Raw genomic sequence first — 9,582 nt, 5'->3', positions numbered from 1 at the left:
GTAACATGTATTTCCTGGATGAAAATCTGAAAGCATCTCTATCTAAATTTTTCAAAGAAAACCCCGTTTAGATTCAGAGTGGTCTTACCATTTAATAAACCTTCATTTACCCCATAGTTTCTGTTACTGATGACTCCTTAAGTACCAGATACTAAAGACAGAAGACAGTCCCTCAGGAGCTAATATAAGGATGTGTCAACACTAGTGAAAGGTAGCAGCAGACGAATAGATGAAGACACATGGTAGAAGGGAGAGAAAATTATATTTAAGGATATTTCCTTTAACTCAGCCAAAAGGAGGTTTCTAAGTTTGAGACATGTATAGAAGAGATGGTACTGTGAACCTGAGACCTACCCTGAATGATGAGGTAAAAATAGTCTATGCTTAGAGACTGGTGAATGGCAGTTGTGGGTTCAGATGAATGAAGAGTGAAGTAAGAAAGAATGCCAAAGTCAGTCAGTAGAAGATATTGAGGGGCTCATAGTTTCCAGGAGGAGTACCATTCACAAGGTTGCAGAGTGAGGAATCTTGTAGGCAAATTTCTGAAATCATATCTGTTCAACATAGAACAATCTAGGTAAAGAGCATATTAAAAACACCATACATTTTAGATGAACAGTATTGGACATATTATTATTTTCTTGTACTGGAAGCCTAAGGTGGGTATCCAGGCATGCTGGCATACTCTTTACCAAGCAATTATTATCCCTAGCCTTAAAAAAAATATCTGAGACCGAGTTTATCAAATGTCCCAAAAATGTCCTTGAATTCCTTATGTGTTCTAGGGAGGAATCCTCTTTGTTGTTGTTTGTTTTTGTTCATTATGAAAGAAGCCTTCTCTCTGAGACAGGTTGGCTTCAGACTCATCGTGTAGCCTAGATTGGATTTGAAATTATATTCATCTTGCCTATGCTTGCTTACTACTGGATGCTGTGAGTTATTCATGAGAACAGTGCTTTGAACAACAATGAACTCTTTAATTATATTCTTGGGCTTCATTTGAGATCTGTTAGATGGGCCAAGCAATATAATGTAGATCCTGTCTTAAGGGGAAAAGATCCCTTCAGAGAAGTCATTTTGTACTCAACTGACATCAGCTAATTCAACAAGCTAGCTGTGCCTTCCAGGCCCAATTGTCTTGACAAAAATCCCCAAAAGACTTCAAAGTGTCAGGGGCCATGTGTGCACTCTGGTAGGAAAGATGGGTAAGAGGGTTAAAACCCAATAGAATACATTTTGGAGGGACAAGGGAAAGGATGAGAAAACCAGGAGGGCTACTAAGAGCATTGCAGCATTACTGAAACTTGGGTGAATTTCCAGGTGACTTTCTAGGAATGTGGGAACATTCCTTCTGGGATGAGGTCTATGGCAAATGATTTGAAGCTTCCAAAGGAAGCCTAACTTCAGAGCAGAGCATCACCTCTACAGAGGGGCAGCAGTGGGAATGAAACAGTAGCTGTGGTCTGCTTTAATTATTCTGATTACAGACAAGGACACAAGCAAATAGACCTATACAAAAACATATATGCAGATACAAGTTTAACCTGAGGAGACAATATTTTCAAGAAGAAATATTATATAAAACATCAAGTAATTTATAACCATCTTGATAAAAATTATGAAAGCATATACAAGCCCTTTTCTCTTTTGGTCATTATTTCCTTTTTATATTTATTCAAGTGTATGATGTATTGTACACGTGAGAGCATGTGCTGATGGAGAGCAGAGGCATCAGATGCCCTGGAACTATAGTTATATTGGTTGTGAGCAATCTTACATGGATGTTTGGAAGTGAATCTTCTGTAAGAACAGTATACACTCTTAACCACTAAACCATCTGTCCAGCTCTTTCCTTTTCTATGTCTCTGAATAACCATAGATAAGCAAAAGGACAAGCAGTTAGACTCATTCATTATGGGGACCTGTAAATGGAGGGGTTTCTGTATGAGATAGCTAGATGTTGGGAAACATTTCCTTAATATTCACACACGGTAATTTCCCCAGCTTAGACAGAAAAAGTAAGATATGGAAAGAGAGACAGCGTGAGACCAATAACAACAGCACAATAAGACAAAGAGATGCACAGAGACTGAGAGCCTTGCCAGCATCATGATGGAGATGTTGAACACATTGCATGTCAATATGTTCTAAGAAAGGTTAAAATTCAAATATATTTTTAAATTTTGAGCATGTTACATCCTTCACATCACAATATTCTTGAAAATGCACTAAGTTTAACCATTACAATGCAAGCATGTGCACTGATTTGTATTCTTTATTTGTGGTTAAAATAGACTGAGAACAATTTAAAGGGGCATGGATTGCTGTGGGATGTTCTGTATGTCAAATGTGTTGGAAAACTCTAACTACAATGGATCATTTATGGTTACAGTAAATATTATAAATATTCACATGTATATTCATAAATTTGAGTGCATAGGCCTTGGGTCTACTGGTTCAGGTATGTAGTGAGGCAGAACATCTCTGTGGTGAGTTCAGGAGTCAGAGGCTATTCACCTCCTGATGGTCAGGAAGTAGAGGAGGACAGGGGACAAGATAAAATCTTCAAAACCACAGATGCTAATTTCATTTCCTCCAGTTACATATCCTCTCTTTAACTGTCCAGAACCTCTCAAAATAGCACATCCAGTTAAGGGTCCAAAAATTCAACATATGGTACTTTTCAGAGACAGGGTACATCCAAATAACACCACCATGGTAAATAAAGGGCTAATTCTACAGATGATAGAACAGTATTCCTATTTATAGCCCTAAGACACACAAAGGGCACATGGATAAAGCCTGAGGATATCATAGTACATGAAATATGCCAGTCACAAAAGATAAAATGTCATGTTATTCCATTATAATGTCCCTGGGGTAGGCAATGCTACAGAGGCAAAAAGCACACTGGTAGGTTCTAGGGACCTCAGCAGGGAGAAACAGGAGCTGAAATTCAACAAGAAAAACATTTCCATTGTGGAAGAAGGTTAATGATGGTCCCCCAATACTATGAACATATTACCATGAAAGTATACACTTAAAAAGGTTAGCTGCTCAGTTTCATATGTATCTTCAACCCCATTACATAGGCTATACAAGAAAGAAGGATAGAGCCTCTACTGACCTTGAATTGTGTCCTCAAGTGAACTAGTGACCAACAATGCTTCAGAACAGGCTGGTAGTTAGGCCAGCCACCCCAAAGACAAACCACTCTTCTCACAGCTCGCTTGTGACTCCTGACTAGATTCACAGTTAGTCCCAAGCCAGTCTTGGACAGACTGTAGTCCTGCTCCACAGTTCTGAGAATTTTGTGATGTCATCATATTCTAACCTGCTGTGATCATACAATTGAAGTTTCAACCATTTGAGTAAAGTAAAATTTGGTTGGCTAACTATGGCACTATATATACACATACATCTTCACATATCCATGCATATACTGCATTTAATAGTAGTATATGTATTTTTATTTATTTATTTATTTATTTATTTATTCTATTAAGAAAATATTTTCATTCACTTTACACACCAATCAAAGATCCCCCTCTTCCCTCCTCCAGTCCTCCCAGTCTCCCCCACCCAACCCATCCCCCACTCCTACCCACAAGAAGGCAGGGTCTCCTATGGGAAGGCACATCCAGTAGAGACAAGTCCAAGCCCTTTCCCCTGCCTCAAGGCTGGCTGCACAAGGTGTCCCATCATAGGTAATAAGTTCCACAAACCTGCTCACGCACCAGAGATGGATTCTGATCCTACCACCAGGCTCTAGCCATGCAAAGCACCTAGTCCAGTCCCATGAAGACTCCACAGCCATTGATCCAACTTTCATGAGTTCCCTCTAGTTTCGTTTGGTCATCTCTTCATGTTTCCCCATCATGATCTTGATGCACTTGCTCATAGAATCCCTCTTCTCTCTCTCTGACTGGACTCTTAGAGCTTGGCCTGGTGATTGGCTGTAGATCTATCTCTTCATCTGCTTCCATCAGTTACTGGATAAATGCTCTATGATGACAGGGTATTCACTGAACTGATCAGTGGGGTAAGCCAATTCAGTTCAGGCACCCTCTCCACTATTTCTAGTAGCCCACACTGGGGTCATCCTTGAGGATTCCTGGCAATTTCCCTAGTACTGGGTTTCTCCTTATCTCCATGATATCTCCCTCTATCACGGTATCTCTTCATTGCTTTCCCCCTCCATCCCTGTTTCAGCTCAACCATCCCATTCCTTTATATTCTCATCCCATCCCCTACCCTCCATTGTCCACCCCATCATCCCCAGTTTACTCACAGAGATCTCAAGTATTTCCCCTTCCTGGGCAATCCATGCATCCCTTTTTGGGTTTTCCTTGTCAGTTAGCTTCTCTGGAGTTATGGGTTGTTGTTTGATTATCCTTTACTTAACATCTAGTATCCAAATATAAAAAATAACAAATAAAATATGGTGTAGACCCCCCCCCACACACACACACAAAATGCATGTCTCAGGCTGGAGAGATGGCTCAGAGGTTAAGAGTACCGACTGCTCTTACAGAGGTCCTGAGTTCAATTCCCAGCACCCACATGGTGGCTCACAACCACCTGCAATGAGATGTGGCACCCTCTTCTGTATACATAATAAATAAATAGATAGATAGATAGATAGATAGATAGATAGATAGATAAATATTAAATTTAAAAAAATGTATGTCTCTACACTTGGGTCTGTTCCTTAGTGTGACCTTGAACGCACAGAGACCTTGCCTGACAAGTGATCAGATTAAGGGCATGTGTTACCACTGCCTGACTTTTGTGTTTTCTTAAAATGGCTTGCTATTTCCTCTGATCGCCAGGCAAACTTTATTGACATACAAATAAAATATCACCACATTTCCACACAAATAAAATATCACCACACACAAATATATGTATATATATTTGGTATATATATTGGTATTTGGTAAACAATTAGTGTGCTGTTACCTAGGTATGACAGACTTCTGCCCTCACTCTAGCTACATGACCACACATATGCAGCTTAGGAGTTAAGCAAAAGATTTTGCATCTTATGTCATCAATGTGTGCTAGTAATCATGTATGCATGACATGGTCACACAATTTGTGCATGCATGGCATGGCTCTGTAAGCCCATCTGCACCTTAAAGAGCTGTGACTCAGACCCCACCCTCTCTCTCTGTTCTGCTCTCTCTCTGTTCTATTCTCTCCCCAATATCTTCCCTCTCTCTGCACGTGGTTCCTCCCCAGGCCTGGTTCTCTTGCCTCCCCTTCCTCCTCACAATAAAGCTCTAAAACTAATACTGGGTTCTGACTTGACTGTGACCTTTCCACACTGTAACCAGCGCCACCTCCGGTGCCACTTATCATTCATTTCAATGACTATTTCTCATACTTACAGATTTCTTTAGTTGACTGAAGTTCTCTGTATAGCCTTGAGGCATTGTGAGCTTTTCCTAATTGTAAGGTCAGTTTTTGTCAACTGAAGACATGCTAGAGTAATGTGATAAAATGGAACCTCAAATGAGAAAATGCCTCAATCAAATTGGCTTGTGAGAAAGCTTGTGGGACACTTTCTTGGTCAATGATTGACGTAGGTGTGGTAGTTGGCCAAGAAAATAGTATTCCAAGGTATTTTATGGTTTTTGTTTGTTTGTGTGTGTGTGTGTGTGTGTGTGTGTGTGTGTGTGTGTGTGATTATTTATTTTTAAGAGAGAGAGTTCAGGAAGCTGGGTGAGTCAGTAGGTAGGGGAGGATGTAGGAGGGCTTGGGGGAAGGAAAATATAATTAACATATATGAAATTCTCAAAGAATAAAAAGTCATTTAAAAACAAAGGTAACTTCATTTGCCTTTATATCTTAATGGTCTTCATGGTGTATACTGTGCAGTGGACAAAGGTGTCAAGGTAATCATCAGCCTTGCTGACATATGAAAAGGTCTGTAGAGGTTTGGGAGTTTCATTTTAACTGATTCTTTTTCTTTCTTTCTTTCTTTCTTTCTTTCTTCCTTTCTTTCTTTCTTTCTTTCATTTTTTTGCCTAGTACTTTTTTTCTCTAGTAATGGAAAGTAACCATAATTATTTTCTAGTCACATTTTCAATAGGGTACCTCATTCATTCTAACTCTTATGTTACAGATATTACCTCACCCATACAGCACACTATTAATGAAGGTTGTCTGACACCTCAGAATTACATAGCCAAATGAGTTTTATTGAGGTCCTCTGGATCAGTCCTAGAGAACCACCTCTTTGACTCTTGTGTCTCTGAAACCCTAAAACATCACTCTCTCTGTAATAAGTAGCCAGAGCAATCATTGCCCAATCTCCCAAAGTATTGTTGATCTCTGGGCTGGGTGAAAGGAAAAGTGTAGGCTCAGGACCTGCAAGGCTGAGTTCTCAGCACAAAGGAGATTTATCTGTCCCAGAGGTACAAAGGGCAGGGAATAAGAGACAAAGACAGGTCATAAGGATGAGGGAGAAGGGGAAGGGAGCAAGGGAGAGGGGGCAGGGATATTTGTCCTCTAGAGGGGAGACAGACATGGCACATAGGGAAATGAAGATTTATAAAGGTAAAATCCTGGGTTAGGATGAGGTATTTCATTTTAATTGGGCATGGTAATTAGGGCAGCCAAAGGGGGCTTTTGATTGTTGTATTTCACTACTTTGATAGCTGGACCGTGGTGGTCACCCAGGAGGAGGGAGTGGACAAATAAGGGAATAGACTTTGGTGACTAGCTTTAGGAATGCAATCTGTTTTTAGTAAGGCAGAAGGAATTGAAGAGAAGGGCAAGGCCTGCCAGAGCCATGCTTGCTACACTTGAGCTGGCCAGAGTCCCTTCCCTGAAGAAGGGTCAGATTAACTTGGATTGATAAAACAAACAAACAAACAACCCCCCCCAACAAAAAACAGGCACGCATCTCTTTAAGAACAGCTGACCTTTGTTTCCAGTTTTATCCCCTTTCCACTAAGATGTTACAACTCTCACAGACTACTACAATTGTTACAAACTGCTAATGGGAAGAAGTGGGGATAGGCTCTAAGAGGAGCCTGTAAAGGGGTAGGCCACATGAGCCTTTTGTTTTGTTCTGTTCTTTGGCTTTTGTTGTTGTCTTGTTTTGTTTTTTGAGATAAGGTTTCCCTGTGTAGCCCTGGCTCTCCTGGAACTCCGTTTGTAGACCAGGCTGGCCTCAAACTCAGACATCTGCCTACCTCTGCCTGAGATTAAAGGCATTAATTTCTGGGATTAAAGGCATGTGCCATGTTATTACTCAGGGCCCCTTGGGCCAACTCTCAGATCTGTGGCCCATCCCTTCAGGTGAGCTGCTTATGTGTTCTAAAATGTTTTCATTCTCTTTTCTCTCTCTGAGGGGGATACACGTATGTTCTTTGTGTCTATGGCCCCCTGCTCCTGCCTTTCATGTTCACCTTTACTTTCCTCATGCCTGCAGATGTTGCTCTTTTCTTAAGAGGATTGGAGGTTTCAGTGGTCCCTGGGCTTTAGAAGGCGTTACAGCCTCAACTATATGACAAAATACAATTGAAAATTTGAAAATAAATAAATACAAAATGGAAGAGGGGTTGGGAAAGGGCTTGCTGTGTCACCTGGAGGACCTGTGTTTGGATTTTTAGCACCCACAGAAAAGCCAGGCATGATGGCATGAGAATATAATATTAGCACTTGGGGAGTAGGGAACAGACTGTTGGCATTCAGGCCTGCCCCTTGGGAACCTGCCAGCATCCTGACATCTTACTTAAAAACACCTTTAAGAGGGAAAAAACCCTCCCCCTTCTCCTTCTTCTTCCTCCTCTCTCTCTTTATGAGGCTGTGTACACCTCTGCTTTCCTTTCTCTCCTTTTTCTCTCTATCTCTCTTTCCCTCCCTTTCTCTCTATTCTCTCTCCCCTCCCCCTTCAATAATAAAACTTCCAACATGGATGCAATGCCTATATTGTGTGCCCTTTTGGCCTCCACAGGCATGGCGTGTCTCCTTGGCTCAAACCCGCCAAGGCCCCTTGTGAGCCATTTCACAACACAGACAGGGGCCTGGGCTTGCTCTCCAGGTAGCCTAGCCAAAACAGAAAGCCTTAGTTTCAGCAAGAGGTCTGTCTTAAAAATTGAGGTGGGGAGTAATAGAGAAAATATACATGAAATCTACTCATGACCTCTACACACAAAGAGACATGCAAAGACACTCAAATGTAGATGTAACCATCTTGTTAAATAAGAAACACAGAGCCAGTTGCAGAGTTAAAAACCAAGAGGTCAAAGCAATAGCTGAGAGCCTTACCCTTCACTGCTTCTGCTGTCTTTCCTCTCTGCAAGAGACCTACTTCTGTGTGTGTTTTCTTTTTATAGACTTTCTGTTCTGCTTTCTCATTGGTTGTAAACCCAGCCACATGACCTCCTCATCACTGCCTGTCTGTACAGACCTCCAGGTCTTTTATGGTTGGTATTGAGATTAAAGGCGTGTGTCGCTATGCTGGCTGTATCCTTGAACATACAGAGATCCGCCTAGCTCTGCCTCCCAAGTGTTGAGATTAAAGGCGTGCACCACCACCACCCAGCTTCTGCTCTGGCTTGCTCTGACCCCAAGGCAACTTTATTAACATACAAATAAAATCACATTTCAATACAAATAAAATATCACTATACTGAAATATAGACAAAATCACATGCACACATGCATCACATCAACACACACACACACACACACACACACACACACACACACACACACACCATTTATTTTAAGTAGAAATGGGCATGTAGTTATAGCTTAGCTGTAGAGTGTTTTCCTAGGATGATTTTGGCTCAAGCTTCCATCCCAATAACTGAAAAAAAAATGGTTAGGAAACAAGTGAGAGAATTGCTTTGGGAAACTATTACTAATAGAATCCTCTCATTGCCCTTAGAACAAGGAGTCTTTGAGCCAACTCAGCTATGACTCCCATATATTGTCCACACAGCAGAGTACATGGTCAGTGGAATCAGAATAAAAGCAAACCAGAGTAAGAATGAAACTCTAACAGGAACTTCAAGACTCTGATCCCAAGGGAACCAGCAGCTTTCAGCCCAGAGCAAGGAGGCTCAGGCAAGACACCAAATCGAGTCCAGGTTTTCTAGGCCAGACGGTCCTGGAACAAAACAGGGGCAGCAGCAGCCTCTGCCTCAAGGACTGGGAGGAAGAAGACTGGGATATTGAGGGTCTGCTAAGTTCTCAGCTCAGAGCATGGCATATTGCAAGTACTCAGTAAGTAGCAGTTACAATGAAGGTGCAGTGAACTACAGCTAACTTGATTTCATCTGCTTCAAAGTAGGAAAACCTCTCTCCATGAACATGAGACAACTGGTACCAGGAGGAACAATACAGACCTGTCCCTGGATACTACATTTCATACTGTCTGACTTCACCAAACATGGCATTTGTATCCAGATGCTTTTCTATTTTAACATAGTTTGGTTTCTGAAACTATATTATAATTACATAATTTCTCTCCTTCCCTTACCTCCCTTCAACCCCTCTCATATAACTCCTTTGCCCTCTCAAAATCATGGACTCCTTTTCTTGAATTGTTGTGTATATGTG

This window comes from Onychomys torridus, chromosome X, assembly GCF_903995425.1.
Source record: "Onychomys torridus chromosome X, mOncTor1.1, whole genome shotgun sequence".
Taxonomy (NCBI): domain Eukaryota; kingdom Metazoa; phylum Chordata; class Mammalia; order Rodentia; family Cricetidae; genus Onychomys; species Onychomys torridus.
This window is presented reverse-complemented; position numbering follows the sequence as displayed.